The following is a 27,601-nucleotide window of genomic DNA, read 5'->3' as shown; positions in this document are numbered from 1 at the left end:
CACCATTAAATGGACTTTCTAAAGATAACATTATTTTCATCATATCCTATAATTTACTATAAAAAATTATAAAATATTAGGAAAAAATGGAAAAAAACACGCTTTTTCTAACTTTGAACCCCAAAATCTGTTACACATCTACAACCACCAAAAAACACCCATGCTAAATAGTTTCTAAATTTTGTCCTGAGTTTAGAAATACCCAACGTTTACATGTTCTTTGTTTTTTTTTGCAAGTTATAGGGAAATAAATACAAGTAGCACTTTGCTATTTCCAAACCACTTTTTTTCAAAATTAGCGCTAGTTACATTGGGACACTGATATCTTTCAGGAATACCTGAATATCCCTTGACATGTATATATTTTTTTTTAGAAGACATCCCAAAGTATTGATCTAGGCCCATTTTAGTATATTTCATGCAACCATCTCACTACCAAATGCGATCAAATAAAAAAAATTGTTCACTTTTTCACAAATTGTTTCACAAACTTTAGGTTTCTCACTGAAATTATTTACAAACAACTTGTGCAATTATGGCATAAATGGTTGTAAATGCTTCTCTGGGATCCCCTTTGTCAGAAATAGCAGACATATATGGCTTTGGCATTGCTTTTTGGTATTTAGAAGGCCGCTAAATGCCACTGCGCAGCACACGTGTATTATGCCCAGCATTGAAGGGGTTAATTAGGGAGCTTGTAGGGAGCTTGTAGGGTTAATTTTAGCTTTAGTATAATGTAGTAGACAACCCAAAGTATTGATATAGGTCCATTTTGGTATATTTCATGCCACCATTTCACCGCCAAATGCGAACAAATAAAAAAAAGCGTTACATTTTTCACAATTTTAGGTTTCTCACTGAAATTATTTACAAACAGCTTGTTCAATTATGGCATAAATTGTTGTAAAAGCTTCTCTGGGATCCCCTTTGTTCAGAAATAGCAGACATATATGGCTTTGGCTTTGCATTTTGGTAATTAGAAGGCCGCTAAATGCCACTGCGCACCACACGTGTATAATGCCCAGCATTGAAGGGGTTAATTAGGGGAGCTTGTAGGGAGCTTGTAGGGTTAATTTTAGCTTTAGTGTAAGTATCAACCTCCCACATGACACATCACACCCCCTGATCCCTCCCAAACAGCTCTCTTCCCTCCCCCACCCAACAATTGTCCCCGCCATCTTAAGTACTGGCAGTAAGTCTGCCAGTACTAAAATAAGAGTTTTTTGGGGATTTAAAAAATAAATAAAAAAATAATTCTGCTCTGTAGGATCCCCCCTTAGCCCCCAACCTCCCTGATCCCCCCCAAACAGCTCTCTAACCCCCCTCTCTGCCTTATTATGCGCCATATTGGGTACTGGCAGCTGTCTGCCAGTACCCAGTTTGAAATCAAATGTTTTTTATCAAATTTTTTATTTTATTATTTTAAAACTACTATTTTCTGTAGTGTAGCTGCCCCCCTCAACCCCCAACCTCCCACCCTCCCAGATCGTTAAAATGTATAATGTTCCCACCCTCTCTCCCACCAAGTACCACCTTACTTGTTGTTCCATAGTGTAGGGTTCGCACACTCGATCCCACCCCCCTTCCCACCGATGGCCACCCACCCGCCTCCCTGGATCAGCTCCCACCCACCAACGAACATAGCCATTGATGGCCGATGCAGAGAGGGCCACAGGGTGGCTCTCTCTGCATCGGACGGCTAAAAAATGTTATAGCAGGATGCCTCAATATCGAGGCATCACTGCTATAACATGAAAGCAGTTGGAAGTGATCAGGATCGCTTCCACTGCTTTCAAAGACCAACGACGTACGGGGTACGTCCTTGGTCATTAACTGCATTTTTTTGTAGGACGTACCCCATACGTCGTTGGTCTTAAGGGGTTAAACACAGTCAGCACTCAAAGACCCTTATCCATTTCACGGTCTTGACGCTTCGTCAGAGGATTTATAAACACACGCTGGGAATGGGTACTATCCCACTCTTGTGTACACAGACAGACATACCAAAGCACTTTTCCCACTCTTATGCAAACCCCTTGCTAGCTCCCCTTAAAGGGACACTAAAGTCAAAATAAACTTTTATCGGAAAGATCATGCACTTTTAAGAAACTTTACAATTTACTTCCATTATCAAATTTCGCACAGTCTTTTTATATTCACGCTTTCTGAGACACCAGCTCCTACTGAGCATGTGCACAAGCTCACACGGTATACTTATACTAGTCTGTGGTTGACTGATGCATGTCACATAAATGTAAGGCGAAAATAAATATATTTGTCAGAAAAAAAATCCACTGCTTATTTTAAGTCAGTGCTATTGATTGTCTTTTTATTACGCACTTGTTAATTATGTAATTCTCCTGTATTTAGTGTTCCTTTAAGCACAGGCCCTTAGGCTTTATTCCACTCTTTTGCACACACCCTCATGTGCTCACACACTTATATTAATATGTTGAGCAACTTGTCCCAAATTGTTGTATTATCTTAGGAATACTCCTACCCTTCTGCACCCACACCAGGCATGATCCCACTCTTATGCACACCCCTAGCCAGTCTTCCATGCTTAAAGGGACATGAAACCCAAAATTATACTTTCATGATTCAGTTAGAGAATACAATTTCAAACAACTTTCTAATTGACTTCTATTATCTTTGTTTCATTCTCTTGTTATCATTTATTGAAGGAGCAGCAATGCACTACTGGTTTCTAACTGAGCCCATGGGTGAGCCAATGACAATCGTTATATATCTACAGGCCCCAATCAGCAGCTAGAACCTAGGTTATTTGCTGCTGCTCCCGAGCTTACTGAGATAAACCTTGTAGCAAAGAATAACAAGAGAAGGAAGCAAATTAAATAAAATAAGTAAATTGGAAAGTTGTTTAACCCCTTAATGACCACAGCACTTTTCCATTTTCTGACCGTTTGGGACCAAGGCTATTTTTACATTTCTGTGGTGTTTGTGTTTAGCTGTGATTTTCCTCTTACTCATTTACTGTACCCACACATATTATATACCGTTTTTCTCGCCATTAAATGGACTTTCCAAAGATACCATTATTTTCATAATATCTTTCATAGTATCTTTTTCTTACTTTGACCCCCAAAATCTGTTACACATCTACAACCACCAAAAAACACCCATGATAGTTTCTAAATTTTGTCCTGAGTTTAGAAATACCCAATGTTTACATTGCTTTTTTTGAAAGTTATAGGGCAATAAATATACTTTTTTTCAAAATTAGCGCTAGTTACATTGGAACACTGATATCTTTCAGGAATCCCCGAATAGCCATTGACATGTATATATATTTTTTAGAAGATATCACAATGTTTTGATCAAGGCCCATTTTGGTATATTTCATGCCACCATTTCACCGCCAAATGAAATCAAATAAAAAAAATTGTTCACTTTTTCACAAATATTTTCACAAACTTTAGGTTTCCCACTGAAATTATTTACAAACAACGTGTGCAATTATGGCACAAATGGTTGTAAATGCTTCTCTAGGATCCCCTTTGTTCAGAAATAGCAGACATATATGGCTTTGGCATTGCTTTTTGGTAATTAGAAGCCCGCTAAATGCCACTGCACACCACATGTTTATTATGCCTAGCAGTGAGGGGGTTAATTAGGGAGCATGTAGGGAGCTTGTAGGGTAAATTTTAACTTTAGTGTAGTGTAGTAGACAACCCAAAGTATTGATCTAGGCCCATTTTGGTATATTTCATGCCACCATTTCACCGCCAAATGCGACCAAATTTAAAAAAAAAAAAACGTTCACTTTTTCACAATTTTAGGTTTCTCACTGAAATTATTTATAAACAACTTGTGCAATTATGGCATAAATGGTTGTAGATGCTACTCTGGGATCCCCTTTGTTCAGAAATAGCAGACATATATGGCTTTGGCGTTGCTTTTTGGTAATTAGAAGGCCGCTAAATGACACTGTGCACCACACGTGAATTATGTCCAGCAGTGAAGGGGTTAATTAGGTAGCTTGTAGGGAGCTTGCATGGTTAATTTTAGCTTTAGTGTAGAAATCAGCCTCCCACCTGACACATCAGACCCCCTGATCCCTCCCAAAGAGCTCTCTTCCCTCTCCCACCCCACAATTGTCCCCGCCATCTTAAAGGGTCATAATAACCAAATGTTTAAAAACTTGAAAGTGATTCAGTATAGCTGTAAAAAGCTGACTAGAAAATATCACCTGAACATCTCTATGTAAAAAAGAAAGATATTTTACCTCAAAAGTTTCTCAATAGCCGTATCCCATTGTAAAGGACTTCTAAGCAACATATCAGAATGTCTGTCCCGGGACAGCGGAAGGAGTGAGCTTTTGAGCACACTCATCTTATTTCTCTATTCAGTGTTAGGAAGTTTACAATGAAATCTAATGAGAGTTAAGTCAAATCTCACGAGATCACAGTAAAAGAGTTCATGACCTCAGCACTGCTGATGCTGATTGGCTGCTGTTCATTTCTTCATTTTTTTTTTTTTTTTTACCTGCAGCTGAGCAACAGCTGAGTATTTTTACACAGAACTTACTCTGCTGAGCTGAGGAAATTGTGAGGTAAAATATCTTCCTTTTTTACATAGAGATGCTCAGGTGATATTTTCCTGTCAGCTTTTTACAGTCATGCTGCATCAGTTTGAGTATGATGTCCCTTTAAGTACTGGCAGAAAGTCTGCCAGTACTAAAATAAAAGGTATCTTTTTTTAAGCATATTTACATACACTGTGTAGGACCCCCCCTTAGCCCCCAACCTCCCTGATCCCCCCCAAACAGCTCTCTAACCCTCCCCCTCTACCTTATTGGTAGCCATCTTGGGTACTGGCAGCTGTCTGCCAGTACCCAGTTTACAATAAAAATGTTTTTTTTTTAATTGTTTTTTTTTCCCGTTGTGTAGCTTCCCCCCCAAACACCAACCCCCCACCCCCTCCCAGATCGCTTTGATCATTTTTATTTTTTACTCCCCTCTGTCCCACTTTTCCTTTACTATTTTACTGTAGTGTAGCCGTTCGCACCCGCTCCGACCCCGTGCACGTGCCCCCCCCCGCCCCCGTGCACATGCACACATCACTGTGCGTCCCTGGCAACCCCTGCCCACTATCCCGCCCCCTCCACGTCACAAGGCCCATCGATGGCCGCCACCCGCCTCCCAGACTGGCTCCCACCCACCAACGATACCGGCCATCGATGTCCGGTGCAGTGAGGGCCACAGAGTGGCTTTCTCTGCATCGGATGGCCATGCAGGGTTATTGCAGGATGCCTCGATATCGAGGCATCACTGCAATAACCGGAAAGCGGCTGGAAGCGATCAGGATCACTTCCACCGCTTTCCCAGACCGACGACGTACAGGGTACGTCCTCGGTCGTTAACTGTATTTTTTTCGGAGGACGTACTCTGCATGTTGTCAGTCATTATGGGGTTAAAATTGTTTTCTCTATCTGAATCATGAAAGAAAAAAAAAAGGGTTTCATGTCCCTTTAAGTACATACCCGAAGGCTGATATACTTCCAATAAGTGCACTCTCATTTAAAAAAATTGTTATGGAGGTGCATGAGTATAATCTATCTAAGTAACGCTGCTCAGAACTCACACCAATTATCACTCTTTATGCCATAATGTCTAGGGGAGAGATGTTCCCCTAACCTAACCCCTATTAATATACCCATAAATTAATTTAAAAATATTCTAACTACCTTATAATAAATAAAAACTTACCTTTTTAATTAAATTAAAACTTAAGCTTACCCTAAAATAAAAAACCTATATTACAAAAAATAAATAACCTACATTACAAAAAAATTACAAAAAAAAACAAATGATTCCTATTTTAATATCCCCCCAAAAAACACACCCCAAAATAAAAATACCCTAGAAACTTTAGACAGCAGCTCAGCTTCAGCATATTTTCTGTCTCTGTCTCTCTCTCTCTCAGCCCTAGCACACACTAGCTTGTGTGGAAGACCACATCCAAACTGTGGAGTGGATTACTGGCCCGTTATACACAATTCATTTAATTTACACCAAGAACATTGTAGAGTTTGTGGGGATACATATATTCCATTACAAGAAATCCCTTGAGCTCTGTCACGTTTATGTGTTTATATGTATGCATGTGTGCACATTCATATGTACACATATATAAACATATTAATACATAAATACATACAGTACATACACATATAAATACAAATACATATATTCACGTGTTTTGTGATACTTTTATTCTAGTCCTTAAACTTTACTTCAGCTAGTCATGCTAGCTTTTTCAGCATTTTTATCTGTTGCGCTTGAGCACAACACATCATTTTTAACTTGTGTGGCTAGTCATTTCTAGAAAAAAATCCAAAAATGGCAACAGCACCACAGTGATTATGATACAAAGTTGTTTTATTGGGACATCAGAAAACACAGCACAACGTTTCGGTCTAGATGTCCCAATAAAGCAACTTTGTATCATAATCACTGTGATGCTGTTCCCATTTTTGGATTTTTTCTGGATTTGAGGTTTTGCAGAACCTGGGAATTGTGCACACCTGCTGCTGCAGTACTTATGTTGTGCCCACCTTATTGCTAGTCATTTCTAGAGAGTGGCCCCTATTTAAGAAAGGTCTTGCAGACCTGATCCGACACTGCGGATCAGGTCCATAAGACCTCGCTGAATACGGAGAGCAATACACTCTCCGTATTCAGCATTGCACCAGCAGCTCACAAGAGCTGCTGATGCAACGCTGCCCCCTGCTGACTCGCGGCAAATCGGCCATGATCGTTGATTTCTGGCGATTCTTTAGACCGCAGCTCAATAACTTGTGTTTCTGGCGAGTCTGAAGACTCGCCAGAAAGACGGGCTCTACAGAGCTTGTTAAATGGTAGAAACTTATTTCAGCAATGAAGAAGAAAAGTGCAAATAAAGCAACTGATGGTGTTAGAAAAAAGCATGCAGAAGTCTAATATAAATTGCAGTTATGGGAGCGCCTTATTAAAAGATTACTGTAGTGGGATGACAGCAATGAAAAGGAAAGATGTTAATAATGTCAAAGCAGAAAAAACAAGATGTGCAGAAAATGCAAGGATAATGTCACATATGCAGAGAAGAGGTGTAATATATACATATAAATCCACAGAGAGTACTTGCTCTGTTTTTCCAGTTAACGTTTTTGGGGTATCAACCCTGTCATCAGACATATGAAAAAACTAAACATGATATATACTTACCCCTTCACCATATATTAACAGCCCCGATGTCACACGCCGCAGCCCGGTTATTACATTAAACAAGTAAACATTGTCTCATCCTAGTGTATTCTCCCTTTATGTTGTCTAGTAATATATTGCAAATATATTCATAATCTACTCTATTTACTCTGTTGTTACCATGCCAACAGTGTTTGTTGTAAAGCTCCTTAATTGATAGCGGTTAACTAGCTATATTTGTACTCTTAATAAATGTCACTACTGGGATAATAAAATTACAATAACACAGACACGGTCAGTGTCAAAACAATAAGTAGAACAGGAATAGACTTAAAACTAGCAGCTAAAAGTAGGAAGGGGAAAATAATCACCTGGTATATTAACCCTTCCCTGCAGATAGCAGTTCCGTATTTAAACACAATTATCTATGTCATGTACATTAACTTTTTGTATAGTATTAAGTAGGGGACCTTTCTTCTTTTGGTAAGTGCTATAAACCTAGATTAAATAACTTGTTATCTATCATTAATGTCTAATATCTTGCTCCTAAAAGAACTCCAAATTTTAAATTATCTAAAACTTTTTTAATATCCAGATATAGCTTATATTGATTTATGATGTATTTTGTCTTAAATAGAGAAAAAAAAGATAACTATGCCAGTCTAACTGTATATTGAGGCCCCTTGGTATAAGGGTCCCCAAATCAAAAGTCCATCTTGCTTCTTTCTGCAACAAGAGCCTTCCACAACCTCCCCCTCTGTTCAGTGTTGGTACATGATCTATTTTTGTGTATTTTAAATCCTGCCTGTACAAAATGGCATGCAACTGATTGTTCTGAAGTGCCCCATTGTATTGCTGTACATATGGCTGATATATGGATTATATACATATGGATGATTGGCCTTACGAGTCTGTAGATCATCATTAGTCTTTCCCTCGTAGAAAACACCTCAAATACAGTGCAAGAGATATACAATGTATGTGGTACAACAGGTCAGTCAATATTTATGGTAGAAATGTTTCTTTTTATACGGATGAGTAAAATATTTGCCTGTAATTAGGCCATTGCATGTAGTGCATCCAGCACATCTATAACATCCCTGATTTTTGACCTGTAGTCATGTCTTCTTTTGATAACAATGTATTGGATCTGTGTGCACCAATGCATCTCAGAGATCTAGAGCTCTTGAATCCCACTCAGGAAAGTGGCATATTATAAAAGGGGGAAAAGTTGAATCAGTAGTCAGAACATTTTTCAACAGAGGTGATAATACAAACGTCTAAACAATGTTAACAAAATGACAGTAGAAAGTCTTGTGTGCTCCATTAACAAAGTAAGTGGTGGGAGGAGTTTGGCCATTTAGTAACAATTGCTGTGAACAGTCCTAATGCATTGTGATATTTTAAAATCAGTCGATATGTTAATTTATTGCAGTAGTAGAACAAATCTTGTAATTATAAGATGTTTTATGACTGCATCTATATAATGTCTATTGAAAGGATACATAATCAAAGACAGCAATATCAGACTTATTTGCCATGATTAAGTTCTACTGGCACTTGAATAACTGTGATGTATAATTTTACCTATTTTTGTTTATCATCACCAGAACTTCCATTGTAGCTACACCTCAGTAAGCGGGAGATGTGTCTAGTATAATCCTGTTTTCATTGCATGGAAGAATTCTTATTTAACACAAGTCCCTTATTTATATGAAGATAACCCCTTATTCCTTGTACTATACTGTTTAGAAAAAAATAAACACAAACACAATTGTTTACAATCATGTTTATTACAATTTTAATGAAAAAAATCATACATTTTTCACACATTTTGATGTAGCGTTCTTACACATTGTGATATAAAACTAAAATAATGGGATAGTTTGAATCTGCTGGGTCTGCTGAAAAGAACAATATATAATATATGTGGGTTTCTCACTGAAAAATGGCCTATAGTAGGGCTTAAATGTGAGCAGCATTTAAAAACTCCAAAACAGCTCAGTACAGGTGTGGAAATGGCTTAACAATTAAAGGGACAGTCAAGTATAAATTAAACTTTCATTATTCAGATAGGACTTTTAATTTTAATCGACTTTCTAATTTACTTTTATCATCAAATTTGCTTTTTTCTCTTGGTATTCTTAGTTTAAACTAAACATAGGTAGGCTCATATGCTAATGTCTAAGCCTTTGAGGGCTGCCTCTTATCACATGCTTTTTAAATCTCTTTTCAACATAAAGAGACAGAAAGTACACGTGGGCTATATAGATAACACTGTGTTCAGGCACAGAAAGCTATTTAAGATCTAGCACAATACAATGCTATTTAAGACAATAGATAATAAACAGTGTTGGTTATGCAAAACTGGGGAATGAGTAATAAAGGGATTATCTATCTTTTAAAACAATAACAATTCTATGGTTGACTGTCCCTTTAAGGGGTTAAAATACCAAATAAAAGAATATTTACTTTGTAATTTTTATTTGTCATCCTGTTTGTAAACACACCAAGATATCTTAAACTGTCTTACCTCTTTGCTTGTTTTTAAATACCAATAAAAATATATATAAAAATGTATTTTTATTGAGAAGATTTATTAATATTCCAGCATATAGTAGGATTATAGCAATTTTGGATTTCTGCCATGCTTTCACTCCCACACCTCTCTCTTGGTTATACGTCTTGATTTACAAAGTGAAACCCGTGAGCCAGCTATGCCCACAGCACACCCCAGCCTCACCCATTGAAAAAATGCCCACATCACACTCCAGCCTCACCCATGGAAAAAAAGGTGATTCCATCTCCACACAAAATATTTGTGTATTATTTTACAGGGTGAAATTAACAATCCCATATTTAAAAGAACATTTAACACTTTCAGATTATAATGTAAAATGTTTATTTATGCGTATCAAAAACTTTGTAATCTACTTTTATTATTTAACAAACTCAATCCTTCTCAACTCAAGAGTAGAATCCCAGAACCATTAAAGTGATAAATGAAAGTAATTTAGGAATCCATAAAATACAACGTAACCTCATAAAAACACGTTAATTTAGTGTGTATATGAGAAAGGAACTAGCCACTAATATAATAATTTATTTTGCCCTCTTTTCCTGTAATTTAAAGGGACAATTTACCCTAAATTCTTTCCCCTTTAATTTGTTACCGATGATCACTTTTAACTGCTCGAGTGTACTAAATTGTTTACAAATAGCTCCTTTGCCTTTATATAAGCAATTGAAATAACTGAATTTGCCTTTGGTATTCCTACCTATACTGAAAGTTTCTATACTTAAAGGGACAGATAGTTAATACCTTTAATACTCATTTCCCAGCTTTGCACAACCAACATTGTTATATTAATATACTTTATTACATTTAAACCTCTAATTTTCTGCCTATTTCACAACAGGATACTGCTAGTTCATGTGGGCCATATAGATAACATTGTGTTCATTCTCAAGGAGTTATTTAAGATTTAGCACAACACAGTCCTAAATGAAAGTCAATAGATAATAAATACAAAGTCATGTGATCAGAAGGCTGTCAGAAGATGCTTAGATACAAGGTAATTACAGAGGTAAAAAGTATATTAATATAACTGTGTTGGTTATGCAAAACTGGTGAATGGATAATAAAGGGATAATGTATAAAACAATAACAATTGTATTGTAGACTGTCCATTTAAGTATAGGCTAAAGAAAAGCTATGTAAACATAGCCAGCAGAAGAAAAAACACCAAAATGAAACCTTGTAATTATACACAAACGTAAATAACAAACAAAATAAAATGTGTCTAAATGTGCACCAAAAAAGAGTACACACAGTCCAGGGGTCTTCTATAGTGGTATCCTTAAAAAGGAGGAAGGAAAGAAAACACAATAGTTAAGTCCTGTAAAATATCCAATTATGTATAAAAAAATGGAGCCATGCTCACAAATACAGGAGCTATGACTTAGCTCTTAGTTTAAAAGCATAACTAATCCTTGTACTGTAGAAGGACATGTAGGAATCATAAATAGTAAGATAAAAGTATTTATTTATACTATTCTAATCACTCAGGGAAACAAGACTTAATCTGAGAACAAACCAAACTTTACAGCAGAACGCCGTGGAATTCAGCATCTGACGAAAACGGGTGCATTACCACAAGAGTCCTAACCCTCCTAGAGACTTATGAGTCCAAATCAGCCAAGAGAATGAAAGCTTTTTCTATTGGCTGATTTGAATTTGGATTTCAAAATCAGCCAATATAAATGCAAGGTACCCCTATATAAGGGGGTACCTCACATTCAAAATTCAGTGTGCGGTAGGTGACTGCATGAAGAGGATGTCGTGGATGGAAGATGTGAAGAAAAGAAAATAGGAAGACGCATCGGGTGAAAGATGGATGAAGACTTCCGAAGTGGAGCAGCGGCAGAAGATGGACGAAAATAGAAGAGAACCGCCACTTTCATGAGGATGGTCCCCCACTGCCACGAGGATGAAGATGGGCCCCACCATGAAGAGGAGCACTGCAGTTGCCAATCAAATATGAGTATGAGTCAAGTTGGTAAGTACAAACTTTGGGGTTGAGCTTTTGGATTTTTTGGGTAAGCTTTTTTATTTTTAAGCTAAGGGTTTTTTCCCTTTAAGGTTTTTCTAGTATTCCCTACCAAATGCCCTTTTCAGGGTAACCTTTTTTAGATTAGGTTTTTTTAGAATATGTTTTTATTTTTTTGGGTAGCAAAAGAGCTGTAATTACATTAGGGCACAACCCTACCAAATGCCCTTCTAAGGGCTCTGACCAACCAAATGCCCATTTCAGAGCAATCTTTTTAGGATAGGGTTATTAATTTTATTTTTTCTTTATTTTTAAATTAGGCTTTTTCTGGAGGGAGGGTTACTTTTTTTTATTGAGGTAATTAAAAAATATAACAAATGAGAAAGACACAATAGGTGTTAAATAAATGTAAACAGAGTCTAGAACAAGTGCATGCATGGCAATACCTTTGTGAGATGCAATGGTTATATCAATAAGGCATGGCATATAATAACATCACCCCTGGGGGGTTCCAATCTTAGTGACTTAATTGAACATGGAATCTAGAACAAAATCATGCATGGCAATGCATCTGTCACATGCAGTGAGGATGTCAACTAGGTATAATCCATTGGCACAAGTCATATCTAACAAATCATGCCTGTGCTTAACATAAGGTACCTCTTTATATATACAATTCAAACATGAAGTTTTTCCCCCAACATAAGAAAGATTACTCTTGGATCTACATAAGTTGAATCATACACGATGAATGGGATATTAGATTTTAGAAGTAAAAAATATAGTAAATGTATGTATGAGGCTTGACAGCAAACTAAAACCAGGGTATCACAATGTGCCTCATCAATTAATATAAATTTGAAGCCCAGGGGCAATACAATACCAAGCAGCCTTTTAATTAAGGTTCCAGAGCTAACCAGTTGGATTACGTATAGTATGGCTGTACTTATAAGAGACCTATTGTGATATCCCTTTAAGGGTTATCTCCTCCCATCACATCATCCTCCCTTTATTAGGCAGCCCTTCCAAACACACGTTGCCTGAAGATTGAAGCTATACAGTTTATTATCTCTTGCTAGTATTTATTTCTTCCCTCAGGTCATTCTACAGCGTTTACCTGAACACTAACATCAGGATTCTTCGGATTCTACCTACAGATACTCTAACTTCCTTATCCGGCTTGAAAACCCTACGCATCCGGATCTACTTTCTCCGCGTCCCGACCGCAGATGGCGGTCTCTTCTCAGGACTCCTCTCACTCAGAAGCTTAACGGGTATCGTATACTTATGTGAGACCCTGTGTTGGAACTTCTATATGTTACTCATGCCTCAGTATCTCACTATTATGTACATATAAATAACGTTACCACCGGAACCTCCTTATATATTAGTTGCTATTAATCTCTGTTTCTGAACTCAAATACGGATTTGGAAAACTACCTCTACCTTAAGTAGCTTTAATAACAAGGTTATCTATACTTTATCAGCATCATTTGGAGAGATTGACTGTTTGTGAACTGTATATATTTTAGTGTGATTGTGTGTGTGCGTGAAGACAGGAAGTGTTTTAATCTGAACTCAGACTTGGTTACTCATTTACCATTGAGACTTTGTACTCCAATCTAATATGGATAAGTTTACAGACTCCTCTCTAATCAATAATATATTGCTCTATGTAAGATTTCACATTAATATCCTCACTTTGTCTATTCAGGTAATTTAAACCTTGGTTACCTGCTTAGTACATAAAGGAGCAACACTACCCTTATTTATATTAAGGAAATAAACTTAAATACAAAAGCCCTTACAAGTTAACTCATAACACCTATATAACATTAGGTGAAGGAGGAAGTAATAATCTTCATCATATAGTGTTATATAGCCAAGAAAGCTAAACCTTGGGCACTAAACAAACTGTGAGGCACGTACAGTAAGTGACTTTCTAAAGGAGGTATGGCTGCTGGGTGTTAACATACAATATTAATGTGTATAAGTGCAAAACATACATACATGAATAAGGCGGTATTAAATATAAACATAGACCACCCATCCACCATCATACTTAAATGAAAATCAACAGTACTAGGAGCTTTACATACAAGTGCCTAGATAAGAACAATTTTGATAATTCTGGTGCATTTACAGCTCCACTGGGATTTATTAGATAGGCTTATTGCATGAATAGCTCCATCTCTAGGTTATATATACCAACGACTTAAGGTAAACGATATGGTAAAGTATGACTTAGGGATATCAGCTGTTTAGATGGGCTCTAGATAAAAGTGTTTTTACCCAATGCCCCTCCCTAGCATGGGGGAAAAAAATAGATGGACTAAGAGACTTCACTAAGTTTTTAACAATCAGCGTCTATACAGAGTAGGAACAATCCCCAGATGGTATCCCCTACTCTACAAGTGTCTTTTTATCAGGCAGTCTATGGGTATCTATTGGGGTATTATAGACAGTTTCAGACCGGCTCAAAAATGCTGGGAGCAGGTGCTGTGTAGCAGGTTGAGCACCTCTGACAACCTGTCCCCCCGCCCCTACATGATTAGGGGCAAAGGTGTATTGTGAGAGTCCCAACATCATTTTGTCCACTAAGTTTCACCCCAACCGCGCAAAGCAGGGATCTTATAGGTCTTTAGGGTGAGCCGTTGTAGCTGCTGATGAGGTGGCCCTGGTGAAAGTATACCCACTGTCTGCTATGGTTCATAGGCTCAGTTGTACTTACATTGCCTTGAAGAGCACCACCGACCACATCCTGTACAATTTGGGTGGCTCTGGAGGCCTGGGATTGCCCCGCTTTGTTTGTTCCCTGCAGCTCCAATCCGATCCCCTCTTCCGCACTAGGATGCAGCAAGTGCAAATAGGCAGGGCTAATGGCCTCAAGAGACTCTGACCTCCAGGGTCCCAGTAAGGAGGGATGGAGCAAAGGTACAGTAGGAGCAAGGTGTCTTCAGGAGTCAGCCCAATGATATCTCGCTTGAGGCAGGACATTAGGGCAAGTGGAGAGGTAGGATCTAGGTTCCGGTATGTATTTGGGATCTCCTTGCATATGGAGGTGGAGGGCAGCTGCGGGAGAGCCCAGGAATGTGCTGCTAAATCATGCCCAGTCAGTGCATCTTCCGATCCAAGCCAGGTAAGTGTTCGGAGCCCTTTAGTCGTCTTTGGTCTAGCAGAAGAGTTAGTTGTGATTCCAAGAAGCGCTGGGGTTTTGGTCGCTGTAAGAAAAGATTTTCCCAAACTGGCAATACAGCCGTCGGATTCCCTATATGCTGAGGGGTGTTCTTCCATGTTTGCTGTACTCCAATGCTGAGCTTTGTGACCCCTGGTCTCAGGGTCCGTAGCTGGGTAAATGAAGAAATGTTTTCTCCAAGGATAGTCAGTAGCGGGTAGCAGGCTCTGAAGGCAGGAGGCTCCATTACTCTCCCCTTCTAAGTAGTTAGGTTCTTGTTGGGGAAGCTTCTCAGAAGGGCACTTGATTGGGCTAGACACCATTTGCAATTTTTCCTCAAATGCATCTTGATAGCCAACGAGCAAGCGGCTCAGTTCTGTTAAGAAGCATGTAGCAGTCTCCATTTTAAATCTTTGTGGCAGACTGTATGCCGGTGCTTGGAATTGTTATATGAGGTCTTAGGTTGAACTAGAGCGCTCAGACCCTATGCGACAGCAGTATCCTGAGGGTATACCACTGGAGAGGTTAGAATGAGGCAGCAACCTCAGAGTGAGCTCCGGATCGTTGCAGCAGATAGCAATCCCCAATAAAAAACATCATTTAGGAGATGGATTTATCTTTAAACGAATATCTGCTGGTTAGAGTCTGGATGGTAGCTGAGATATTTTGCAGATATTGTGGGAATACTGGAACAGCTCACAAAAACACAACCTATCATGGCCGCGGCCCGGAAGTTCCCCCGGGAGGGTTACTTTTATTGTAAAATGGGGTTGTAGTTTTTATGTGAAAAAGAGTTAAGTCACTTTATGGCAATGCCCTACAAAAAGCCATTCTAAGGGCTATTGCAACAGTAACTTATAGTGTTAGTATAGGGTTTTTTAATTTGGGGTGAAGTTATCAAAGGCTACACAATGTAAACAGCAAGGTATGGTTACCTTTGACTGCTGGGCTGCTCACAATGTCTGGCCTCAGAGGGAACACTAGCTGTGGCATTGTAGGGGTTAATAGTTTAGGGGGTTGTGGTGGTGTAGGGGTTAAGTAGAGCAGGGGGATAATATGTTTGGCTATGGGCAGTTTAGGGTTAATAGGGTAGAAGGTTGCCTGCGGTGGGCTATTGGCAATTTAGGGGTTAATAGGGTAGAAGTTTTATTGCAGTGGGCTATTAGCAGTTTAGGAGTTAATAGGATAGAAGTTTTTTGCGGTGGACTATTGAAAGTTTAGGAGTTAAGTATTCTGGGGTTAGGTTGCGGTAGTGGGCTCTGTTGGTTTATGGGTACATAGGTATAGTTCTTAGGCTTGGTGTAATATATTCCAAAAGGGATCCTTGTAATATACATTCCCAATGTCAGCGCTGATACTGGCTGTAATTTATCATCAGCATCGATGCCCATTGGGATGTATAGTAAAACCCCTCTCTGCTTTGCCGCCTGTTGATATAGATGTTAGCAGCTGGAATATTTTGCCGGCTCGTTCAACATCACAGTGGATCCCTTTGAATATAATGGGGCATCGCAGCACTTTCGATCATCAGGGCCTGAGTATCGGTATTTGGTATGCAAACTGAGAAAAGCATTTGTGTGTAGAGAAAATAACATAAGGAAATCTGCAATCTCAACCCATTTTGATGGTTTGTGATGTCAAAGAACAAAAACAGATCTTTAATATACAAAATTAAACCTAAAGAAGCTATTTGTTTTATGTTTTATACTATGCTGCTGGTATAACAAGTCTTTGGAAACACATTATGGGAAAAAAAACTATTTTACAATATACAGCCCCTTTAACTATGAAAATTGCAGGCTTTCCAATTCCCCTGAATTGATATAAAGTAATGGATGTCACCATGTTGAAACCTAGGTTTCTCGTATCTAATCTGTTCTTCTGTAGAAAGTTAGTGATAAAGTATAAAAGGAATAGCTATCTGTGAAATATAACAATATAAAAGGGACTTTAAATAGACATTAAAGTCCAAATAATACTTTCATGATTAAGCTAGAGTATACAATTATAAACAACTTTCAAATTTACTTATATTATCAAATTTACTTTGCTCTCTTGATATTCTTTGTTGAAGAGTACATCTAGGTAGGCTGATAGGAGCTTAGGAGTGTGCACATCTCTTTAGCAGTCTTTTGCAGAAGCATTTGCAAATTAATACAACATTGCTATAAATATTGTTACAAACAGTGCTGCCAGGTGGCCTAAGACATGTCCACACTCCTGAGCTCACCTAGCATTACTCTTTAACAAAGGATATTAAGGGAACAAAGCAAAACTGATAATAGAAGTAAACAGAAGATTTGTTTAAAATGTCATGCTTTATCCAATCTATTGAACCTTAATTTTGACTTTACTGTCCCTTTAAGTTAGTTACCTTAAAGGGACAGTGTACTGTAACCCCCCTTAACCTGTTTCCAATTATCCATTTTACCTGCTGAAATGTATTCAATTGTTTGCAAATAGTTAATTTACCTTTATTTGTCATTTGAAAGAGCTGGTTTTGCCAGTTGAAACCACCAACTATACTTCATAATATTTAAAATGGTGTTTCTGAAGCTGCTTGGAATCCAACTAATTCTTATCTGCTGCTTGCACAAGTACACTGTCCCTTTAACATTACTATTTTCCACGCACTGCCTAAAGGGAAGAGCAGGATGGTGCCAATTACTTTATAACATTATAGCAATTAAAGTACTTCATGAAAACTAAACCTTTATACTTCTTCAACTAATATAATTACTTTATATAATTACACTTTTCACTCTGAATATTTTTTTTTTAACATCATGTGGAATTTGATTTTGATTTGATTGTTCATTTAAATTGTTCATTTAAAGGGACAGTCTATACCAGAATTTTTATTGTTTTAAAAGATATATAATCCCTTTATTACCCATTCCCCAGTTTTATATAACCAACACAGTTATAATAATATACATTTAACCTCTTTGGTTATCTTGTGTCTCAGCCTCTGCAAACTGCCCCTTTATTTCAGTTCTTTTGACAGACTTGCAGTTTAGCCAATCAGTGCCTGCTCCCAGATAACTTCACGTGCACAAGCACAGTGTTAGCTATATGAAATACATGAACTAACACCCTCTAGTGGTGAAAAACTGTTAAAATGCATTCTGAAAAGAGGAGGCCTTCAAGGTCTAAGAAATTAGCATATGAACCTCCTAGGTTAAGCTTTCAACTAAGAATACCAAGAGAACAAAGCAAAATTGGTGATAAAAGTAAATTGGAAAAATGTTTAAAATTACATGCTCTATCTTAATCATGAACGTTTTTTTGGCCCAGCCTGTCCCTTTAAAGCGAGATTGTACTGTAAATAGTTTTCCCCTTAATGTGTTTCCAATACAAGCAGCAGAGTATAAACCGTATGAGAAATTGTTTATTTAGGTTTATCTTGCACATGAAATAGATGCTTTGTTCTTTGAAACCACAACCCATTAAAATAGAGCTTGAAGGGAAACCTGATCTCTTTATTTTATCACTTTCTATACACACACATTTCCTTATCTGTCTGTATACCAAAGCCCAATACTGAAAGAGAACAATTGAAAATTAACGTTTATCATTTATCTCTCATATCCCCCCACTAGGAGTGTAAGGAGCTATTCACAGCTTTTTATAACCTATACGTAAGTATATACTCTTTCTGTATAGGCAGGGAAACCACAGTCAAAATAAGCTGTAAAATGCCAAAATAAAGGTAAATTGTCTATTTGTAAATAACACACTACAGCAGGGAAAATAGACCAATGGTAACAAATTAAAGGGGATAAACATTTAGGGTACACTGTCCCTTTAAGCATCTTAGGTTAACCTGATACAAAAAAACAATAAGAAATGTATTTAACTTCCGCAAGTTCTATCAGCTAATTATGTACTTATTGCTCCATCATTTGGCAATTTTGATACAGAGATTATCATACAAACGGGTAAAGCTTGAATAGTCAGGATCACCACAGATTGGGATCTCTGCCCACTTTCCCTGCCACTGCTCTTCATTCCATGGCCCACCTACTACCCAACCAAAAACCCTTAAAGGGATATAAAAGTGCAAAAACATGCACTGTGTTAGAGCTTTTTATTATTTATTGTTGGTTGTATATTACTCTTTGTTTAATCTCTGCAAAGGGGATAAGCACATAGCTAAAGTCAGCCCCAGAGCTGGAAACGTAACATATTTGGTAATCCAATGACAAGCGGAATATGTGTGTAGCCACCATTCACCAACTAGCTCCCAGTAGTGATTTGCTGCTCTTGAGACTACCTAGCTAGGCTTTTAAACAATGGATACCCAAAGAACAAAGTAAATTTGATAATTGAAGTAAATTGAAAAGTCTCTTAAAATTACATGTTCTATTTCATGTTTACATTCATATCCTCTTAAGCATATTTAGCACCCCGGTTACCATGACTACCCTTTATAGCTTTCTTCACATCTATGATGTGCCTAGCACTGAAGGTAATTGCCATCTTTACAGTGACAAACCAGTTTGAATGAGCAGAAACCCTTCTTTCAAATTAGATGTCTAAAGTTCCTGTATGTTAAAGGGACACTGAACCCAATTTTTTTCTATTGTGATTCAGATAGAGGATGAAATTTTAAGCAGCTTTCTAAATTACTCCTATAAAATTTGCTTCATTCTCTTGGTATCTTTATTTGAAATGCAAGAATGTAAGTTTAGATCCAGCCCATTTTTGGTGAACAACCTGGGTTGTCCTTGCTGATTGTTGGATAAATTCATTCACCAATAAAAAAGTGCTGTCCGTAACGCAGCCCCATTGATTCCTAAGGGGAAACAAAATGTATGTTTACACCTAACACCCTAACATAAACCCTAAAGTCGAAACACCCCTAATCTGCTGCCCCAGACATCGCTGCCACCTACATTATACTTATTAACCCCTAATCTTCCACCCCTGACATCGCTGCCACCTACCTACACTTGTCAACCCCTAATCTGCTGCCCCCGACATCGCCGACACCTACCTACACTTATTAACCCCTAATATCTTGCCCCTAACATCGCCGACACCTACATTATACTTATTAACCCCTAATGTCGCCGCCACCTACATAAATTTAATAACCCCTAATCTGCCGCCCCCAATGTCGCCACCACTATACTAAAGTTATAAACCCCTAACCCTAAGTCTAACCCTAAACCTAACACCCCTAACTTTAATATAATTAAAATAAATCTAAATAAAAATGACTATCATTAACTAAATAATTCCTATTTAAAACTAAATACTTACCTATAAAATAAACCCTAAGATAGCTATTTTAGGATTTATTTTTATTTCACAGCTAAGTTTGTATTTATTTTAACTAGGTAGACTAGTTAGTAAATAGTTATTAACTATTTACTAACTACCTAGTTAAAATAAATACAAATTTACCTGTGAAATAAAACCTAACCTGAGTTACACTAACACCTAACCTTACACTACAATTAAATAATTTACAATAATTAAATACAATTAACTAAATTACAAAAAAACAAAACAGTAAATTACACAAAATAAAAAAGAAATTATCAAATATTTAAACTAATTACACCTAATCTAATAGCCCTATCAAAATAAAAAAAGCCCCACCAAAATAAAAAAAAAACCTAGCCTAAACTAAACTGCCAATAGCACTTAAAAGGGCCTTTTGCGGTGCATCAGCTCTTTTACCTGTAAAAAAAAATAATACAAACAACCCCACAACAGTAAAACCACCCACACAACCAACCCCCCAAATAAAGTCCTATCTAAATAAACCTAAGCTCCCCATTGCCCTGAAAAGGGCATTTGTATGGGCATTGCCCTTAAAAAGACATTTAACTCTTTTTCCGCCCAAACCCTAAGCTAAAAACAAAACCCACCCAATAAACCCTTAAAAAAACCTAACACTAATCCCCGAAGATCCACAGTTTTTGAAGACCCGACATCCATCCTCAATGAAGCGGCAGAAGTCCTCATCGAAGCTGGCAGAAGTCTTCATCCAAGCAGGCCCAAGTCTTCATCCAAGCTGGCAGAAGTCTTCATCCAGACGGCAACTTCTATCTTCATCCATCCGGCGCGGAGCGGCTCCATCTTCAAGACATCCGGCGCAGAGCATCCTCTTCTTCCGATGACTACCCGACGAATGAAGGTTCCTTTAAGTGACGTCATCCAAGATGGCGTCCCTTAGATTCCGATTGGCTGATAGAATTCTATCAGCCAATCGGAATTAAAGGGTAAAAAATCCTATTGGCTGATGCAATCAGCCAATAGGATTGAACTTGTATTCTATTGGCTGATTGGAACAGCCAATAGAATGCAAGCTAAATCCTATTGGCTGATTGGATCAGCCAATAGAATTGAAGCTCAATCCTATTGAGTGACTGCATCAGCCAATAGGATTTTGTACCCTTTAATTCCGATTGGAATTGAAGAATTCTATCAGCTAATCGGAATTCAAGGGACGCCATTGATATTAGTTATCACAGTCAAAATCAGCTGTTTAAAATGACAAAATAAAGGTAAATTGTCTATTTGTAAATAACACACTACAGCAGGTAAATTAGACCAATGGTAACAAATTAAAGGGGAGAAACATTTAGGGTACACTGTCCCTTTAAGCATCTTAGGTTAATCTGACACAAAAAACAATAAGAAATGTATTTAACTTCCGCAGTGACTACTAGCAGCTAATTATGTACTTATTGCTCCATCATTTGGCAATTTTGATACAGAGATTATCATACAAACTGGTAAAGCTTGAATAGTCAGGATCACCACAGATTGGGATCTCTGCCCACTTTCCCTGCTACTGCTCTTCATTCCATGGCCCACCTACTACCCAACCAAAAACCCTTAAAGGGATATAAAAGTGCAAAAACATGCTCTGCGTTAGAGCTTTTTATTATTTATTGTTGGTTGTATATTACTCTTTGTTTAATATCTGCAAAAGGGATAAACACATAGCTAAAATTCCAAGTGGGGGTGGGGAGCGCTAAAAATAGCTGTGAATAGGACTTTTATTTAATGATAATTAATTGTACTATCTATTTGTGTCACAATATTGTGCCTCTAAAATTCCTTCTGTACTTAAATCCTTCTTTTTAGTGTCTATTTAATAATAATTATTAATCCTTTTCTATGTGTGTGATCTTGTTTTAAATGTGATGATTAAAAACTAATATTGGTAACTAATAAGTAGCCTTTCAATAAATGTACTTTGAAAACCTTCTGTACATTTGTGATAGTGTATATAAAATTATCACCTTTCTATGCAGTACAAGTGTATATGCAATAGAATTATCTATTCAGTGGTGATAGTATTTTTATGTGATAACTAAAACTTATGGTAGTGACTGATATACAATCGTGCTTGTGAAATCTTCTATGTGTCTACAATCAACACTCGTGATGCTTATGGTATAAATATACACATCTGAGATATATTTTTCTTTAATCCAAAAATTAACTATCTTCTATGAATTAATACTCTCATAAATTAACACTCTTCTATATTTAAAAGTGGGATATGTTATCCATACTTCTGTTAGAAATAACGCTAGACGTATATATATATATTCAAAAATAATTTACTTACATATATATAACAGAAATGACAAAAAATAAAATGATAAAATCTGTTGATAAAAATGGAAAAATCTTTCACAGTTAAAGCGTAAATGAAATAGGAACAGATTCCTTTTTAAATACATGGGTTGTTCTATTAAACCCTGTGTTTTGGTCTGTGTTTTACAATTTCAAAACATTTGCATCTTCTAGTTCAAAACATTCGTATCCTATAGTTCAAAACATCCGTATAAAATATGCATATATACAATCTTTCAAATCTCATATATAAACTTCATATATAAAAGTTCTTATATAAATATTTGCCTCCTGTAGGGAACTGCTTCAGGTGTTTAACCGCTTCAGGTATTGAACAATGTATCTTAGCATTGTATCGGAACACTGCTATTTTTCCGGAACACACTGTCTCATATGTACATATGTTTATATATTTTGTGAAAGTATATTTTTTTATTTGTCTTGTTTTATTGTTAGTCTTGAATCATTTTTAAGGTCTTTTAATGTGGACCTTTCTTTTCTGGTTAGATTTGGTAATATCCTCTTATTGATTTCACATTTTTCTATGTCCTCTTTTATTAATTTTTCAAATATTTCAATATGTTTTCCTTTATCTTGTGTTGGATAATATTGTGATTTGGGTTTTAAAGTTGTGTGGACATATTCACATGTGCTAATTTGTGTTTGTCTTTCTTGAGGATTTTTAAAAAAATGTCTCTTAAAGGTTAATTTGCGTATGAACTGATTGGCGTTAATCAGAGTGTTGAATTTATCCATTCTCATAGTTGGAGCGAAATACAATCCTTTTGATAGGATTGACTCTTGTTCTTTATTTAGTGGTATATCACTCAAATTGAATATGTTTCTATTAGTTGGGGTATCTTTATCTATTATCTGGGTCTCTTTTGATTTGTTGGAGATTTTCCCCCCTCTTCCTCTGTTACCTCTAATCTTCTTTTCTTTTGGTTTTTTAATCTCTCTTGGTTTTCTTGTTGTAGTTTTTTTGATGTGTTTGGTTGTTCTTGGCTCTTCCCTAAAAAATAATTTGATTCCTTTGTGTTCTCATTTGTTAGTGTATCGTACCTATTGCTTAGTTTAATGTTCCAATTTGAATTATCAGTATCTCTGTTACTCCTGTGTTGTTTGTTATAGTTTGGTGTATATTCATCATAACTATAGTATTGTTGATTATATTTATTATAATTATGACTTACGTAATCTTTATTGTATGTTTGTCTCCTCCAATATGGTTCTCTCTTCCAATTATTGGTGTATTGGTCTCTATTTCTCCAACTAGTTGTATAATATTCTCTATTTGATCTATATTTTAATCTTTCTCTCTCGTTTCTGTTTTCCCAATTTGGAGTGTAATGCTTATCTCCTCTGTCTCTATTGTTTTGAAAATTTCTTCTATCTGGAAAATCTCTAATATAATCTCTATTGTAATTGTCATAATCCTCATAGTCTGTATTGAACCCTGTTTTGTACTTCTCTCTATTTTCCCTTATATTGTATTAAGAAGATATGTGTCCTCAGAGGGTGCGCTGATGCTGGCAAATAGATAGTAGTCAGAAAAGCTTCTAAAAGATGGCCGATAAAAGTCCCAATAGTAATCCGGATGGATCTCGAGCTGTGATAGGAAAAAAAAGAAGAGAGGCGCCACAAACATAAAACAGTATCGTAGGTCAAAACAAGTGAGAGACCCCTACGTGTTGCAGAGTGCGCTTCTACAATCGTGTTTGTGAAATCTTCTATGTGTCTACAATCAACACTCGTGATGCTTATGGTATAAATATACACATCTGAGATATATTTTTCTTTTATCCAAAAATTAACTATCTTCTATGAATTAATACTCTCATAAATTAACACTCTTCTATATTTAAAAGTGGGATATGTTATCCATACTTCTGTTAGAAATAACGCTAGACGTATATATATATTCAAAATAATTTACTTACATATATATAACAGAAATGACAAAAAATAAAATGATAAAATCTGTTGATAAAAATGGAAAAATCTTACACAGTTAAAGCGTAAATGAAATAGGAACAGATTCCTTTTTAAATACACGGGTTGTTCAATTAAACCCTGTGTTTTGGTCTGTGTTTTCCAATTTCAAAACATTCGCATCTTCTAGTTCAAAACATTTGTATCCTATAGTTCAAAACATCCGTATAAAATATGCATATATACAATCTTTCAAATCTCATATATAAACCATATATAAAAGTTCTTATATAAATATTTGCCTCCTGTAGGGAACTGCTTCAGGTGTTTAACCGCTTCAGGTATTGAACAATGTATCTTAGTATTGTATCGGAACACTGCTATTTTTCCGGAACACACTGTCTCATATGTACATATGTTTATATATTTTGTGAAAGTATATTATTAGTCCTTTGAAGTTATGTATAAAGTACAATTAATTATCATTAAATAAAAGTCCTTCTCACAGCTATTTTTAGCGCTCCCCACCCCCACTTGGAATTCGAGCAAAACATCTGATACTGGCAGAATATCAGAATTGGGGTAGCATTGTGAGCTTACTAGGTCTGACATCTAGTTATTAGTTAACACCATACACATTTCTTGCAAACACATAGCTAAAGTCAGCCCCAGAGCTTGAAACGTAACATATTTGGTAATCCAATGACAAGCAGCATATGTGTGTACCCACCATTCACCAACTAGCTCCCAGTAGTGATTTGCTGCTCTTGAGACTACCTAGCTAGGCTTTTAAACAATGGATGCCCAAAGAACAAAGTATATCTGATAATTGAAGTAAATTGAAAAGTCTCTTAAAATTACATGTTCTATTTCATTTTTACATTCATATCCTCTTAAGCAAATTTAGCACCCCTGTTACCATGACTACCCTTTATAGCTTTCTTCATATCTATGATGTGCCTAGCACTGAAGGTAATTGCCATCTTTGCAGTGACAAACCAGTTTGAATGGGCAGAAACCCTTCTTTCAAATTAGGTGTCTAAAGTTCCTGTATGTTAAAGGGACACTGAACCCAAATTTTTTCTTTCGTGATTCAGATAGAGGATGACATTTTAAGCAGCTTTCTAATTTACTCCAATTGTGAATATCAAAATTAGAAAAACTGGCGCTGTGGGATACAGCTAGGATTTAAACTACCAATAGTGTGTATAAATAATAACTCCTAAAACCTTTCTAGGTAATAAAGGCCTAGATTTGGAGTTCGGCGGTAAAAGGGCTGTTAACGCTCCGCGGGCTTTTTTCTGGCCGCACCATAAAATTAACTCTGGTATCGAGAGTTCAAACAAATGCTGCGTTAGGCTCCAAAAAAGGAGCGTAGAGCATTTTTACCGCAAATGCAACTCTCGATACCAGAGTTGCTTACGGACGCGGCCGGCCTCAAAAACGTGCTTGTGCACGATTCCCCCATAGGAAACAATGGGGCTGTTTGAGCTGAAAAAAAACCTAACACCTGCAAAAAAGCAGCGTTCAGCTCCTAACGCAGCCCCATTGTTTGCTATGGGGAAACACTTCCTACGTCTGCACCTAACACTCTAACATGTACCCCGAGTCTAAACACCCCTAGCCTTACACTTATTAACCCCTAATCTGCCGCCCCCGCTATTGCTGACACCTGCATATTTTTTTTAACCCCTAATCTGCCGCTCCGTAAACCGCCGCAACCTACGTTATCCCTATGTACCCCTAATCTGCTGCCCTAACATTGCCGACCCCTATATTATATTTATTAACCCCTAATCTGCCCCCCTCAACGTCGCCGACACCTGCCTACACTTATTAACTCCTAATCTGCCGAGCGGACCTGAGCGCTACTATAATAAAGTTATTAACCCCTAATCCGCCTCACTAACCCTATCATAAATAGTATTAACCCCTAATCTGCCCTCCCTAACATCGCCGACACCTAACTTCAATTATTAACCCCTAATCTGCCGACCGGAGCTCACCGCTATTCTAATAAATGTATTAACCCCTAAAGCTAAGTCTAACCCTAACACTAACACCCCCCTAAGTTAAATATAATTTTTATCTAACGAAATAAATTAACTCTTATTAAATAAATTATTCCTATTTAAAGCTAAATACTTACCTGTAAAATAAATCATAATATAGCTACAATATAAATTATAATTATATTATAGCTATTTTAGGATTAATATTTATTTTACAGGTAACTTTGTATTTATTTTAACCAGGTACAATAGCTATTAAATAGTTAAGAACTATTTAATAGCTAAAATAGTTAAAATAATTACAAATTTACCTGTAAAAGAAATCCTAACCTAAGATATAATTAAACCTAACACTACCCTATCAATAAAATAATTAAATAAACTACCTACAATTACCTACAATTAACCTAACACTACACTATCAATAAATTAATTAAGCACAATTCCTACAAATAAATACAATTAAATAAACTAACTAAAGTACAAAAAATAAAAAAGAACTAAGTTACAGAAAATAAAAAAATATTTACAAACATAAGAAAAATATTACAACAATTTTAAACTAATTACACCTACTCTAAGCCCCCTAATAAAATAACAAAGCCCCCCAAAATAAAAAATTCCCTACCCTATTCTAAATTAAAAAAGTTACAAGCTCTTTTACCTTACCAGCCCTGAACAGGGCCCTTTGCGGGGGCATGCCCCAAGAATTTCAGCTCTTTTGCCTGTAAAAAAAAACATACAATACCCCCCCCCCAACATTACAACCCACCACCCACATACCCCTAATCTAACCCAAACCCCCCTTAAATAAACCTAACACTAAGCCCCTGAAGATCTTCCTACCTTATCTTCACCTCACCGGGTATCACCGATCCGTCCTGGCTCCAAGATCTTCATCCAACCCAAGCGGGGGTTGGCGATCCATAATCCGGTCCAGAAGAGGCTCCAAAGTCTTCCTCCTATCCGGCAAGAAGAGGACATCCGGACCGGCAAACATCTTCTCCAAGCGGCATCTTCGATCTTCTTCCATCCAGAGCGAAGCGGCAGGATCCTGAAGACCTCCAGCGCGGAACATCCATCCGGACCGACGACTGAACGACGAATGACTGTTCCTTTAAG

The sequence above is a fragment of the Bombina bombina genome, chromosome 6 (assembly GCF_027579735.1).
Source record: "Bombina bombina isolate aBomBom1 chromosome 6, aBomBom1.pri, whole genome shotgun sequence".
In the NCBI taxonomy this organism is placed as follows: domain Eukaryota; kingdom Metazoa; phylum Chordata; class Amphibia; order Anura; family Bombinatoridae; genus Bombina; species Bombina bombina.
The sequence above is the reverse complement of the archived record's forward strand: the minus strand, read 5'-3'. Positions refer to the sequence as shown.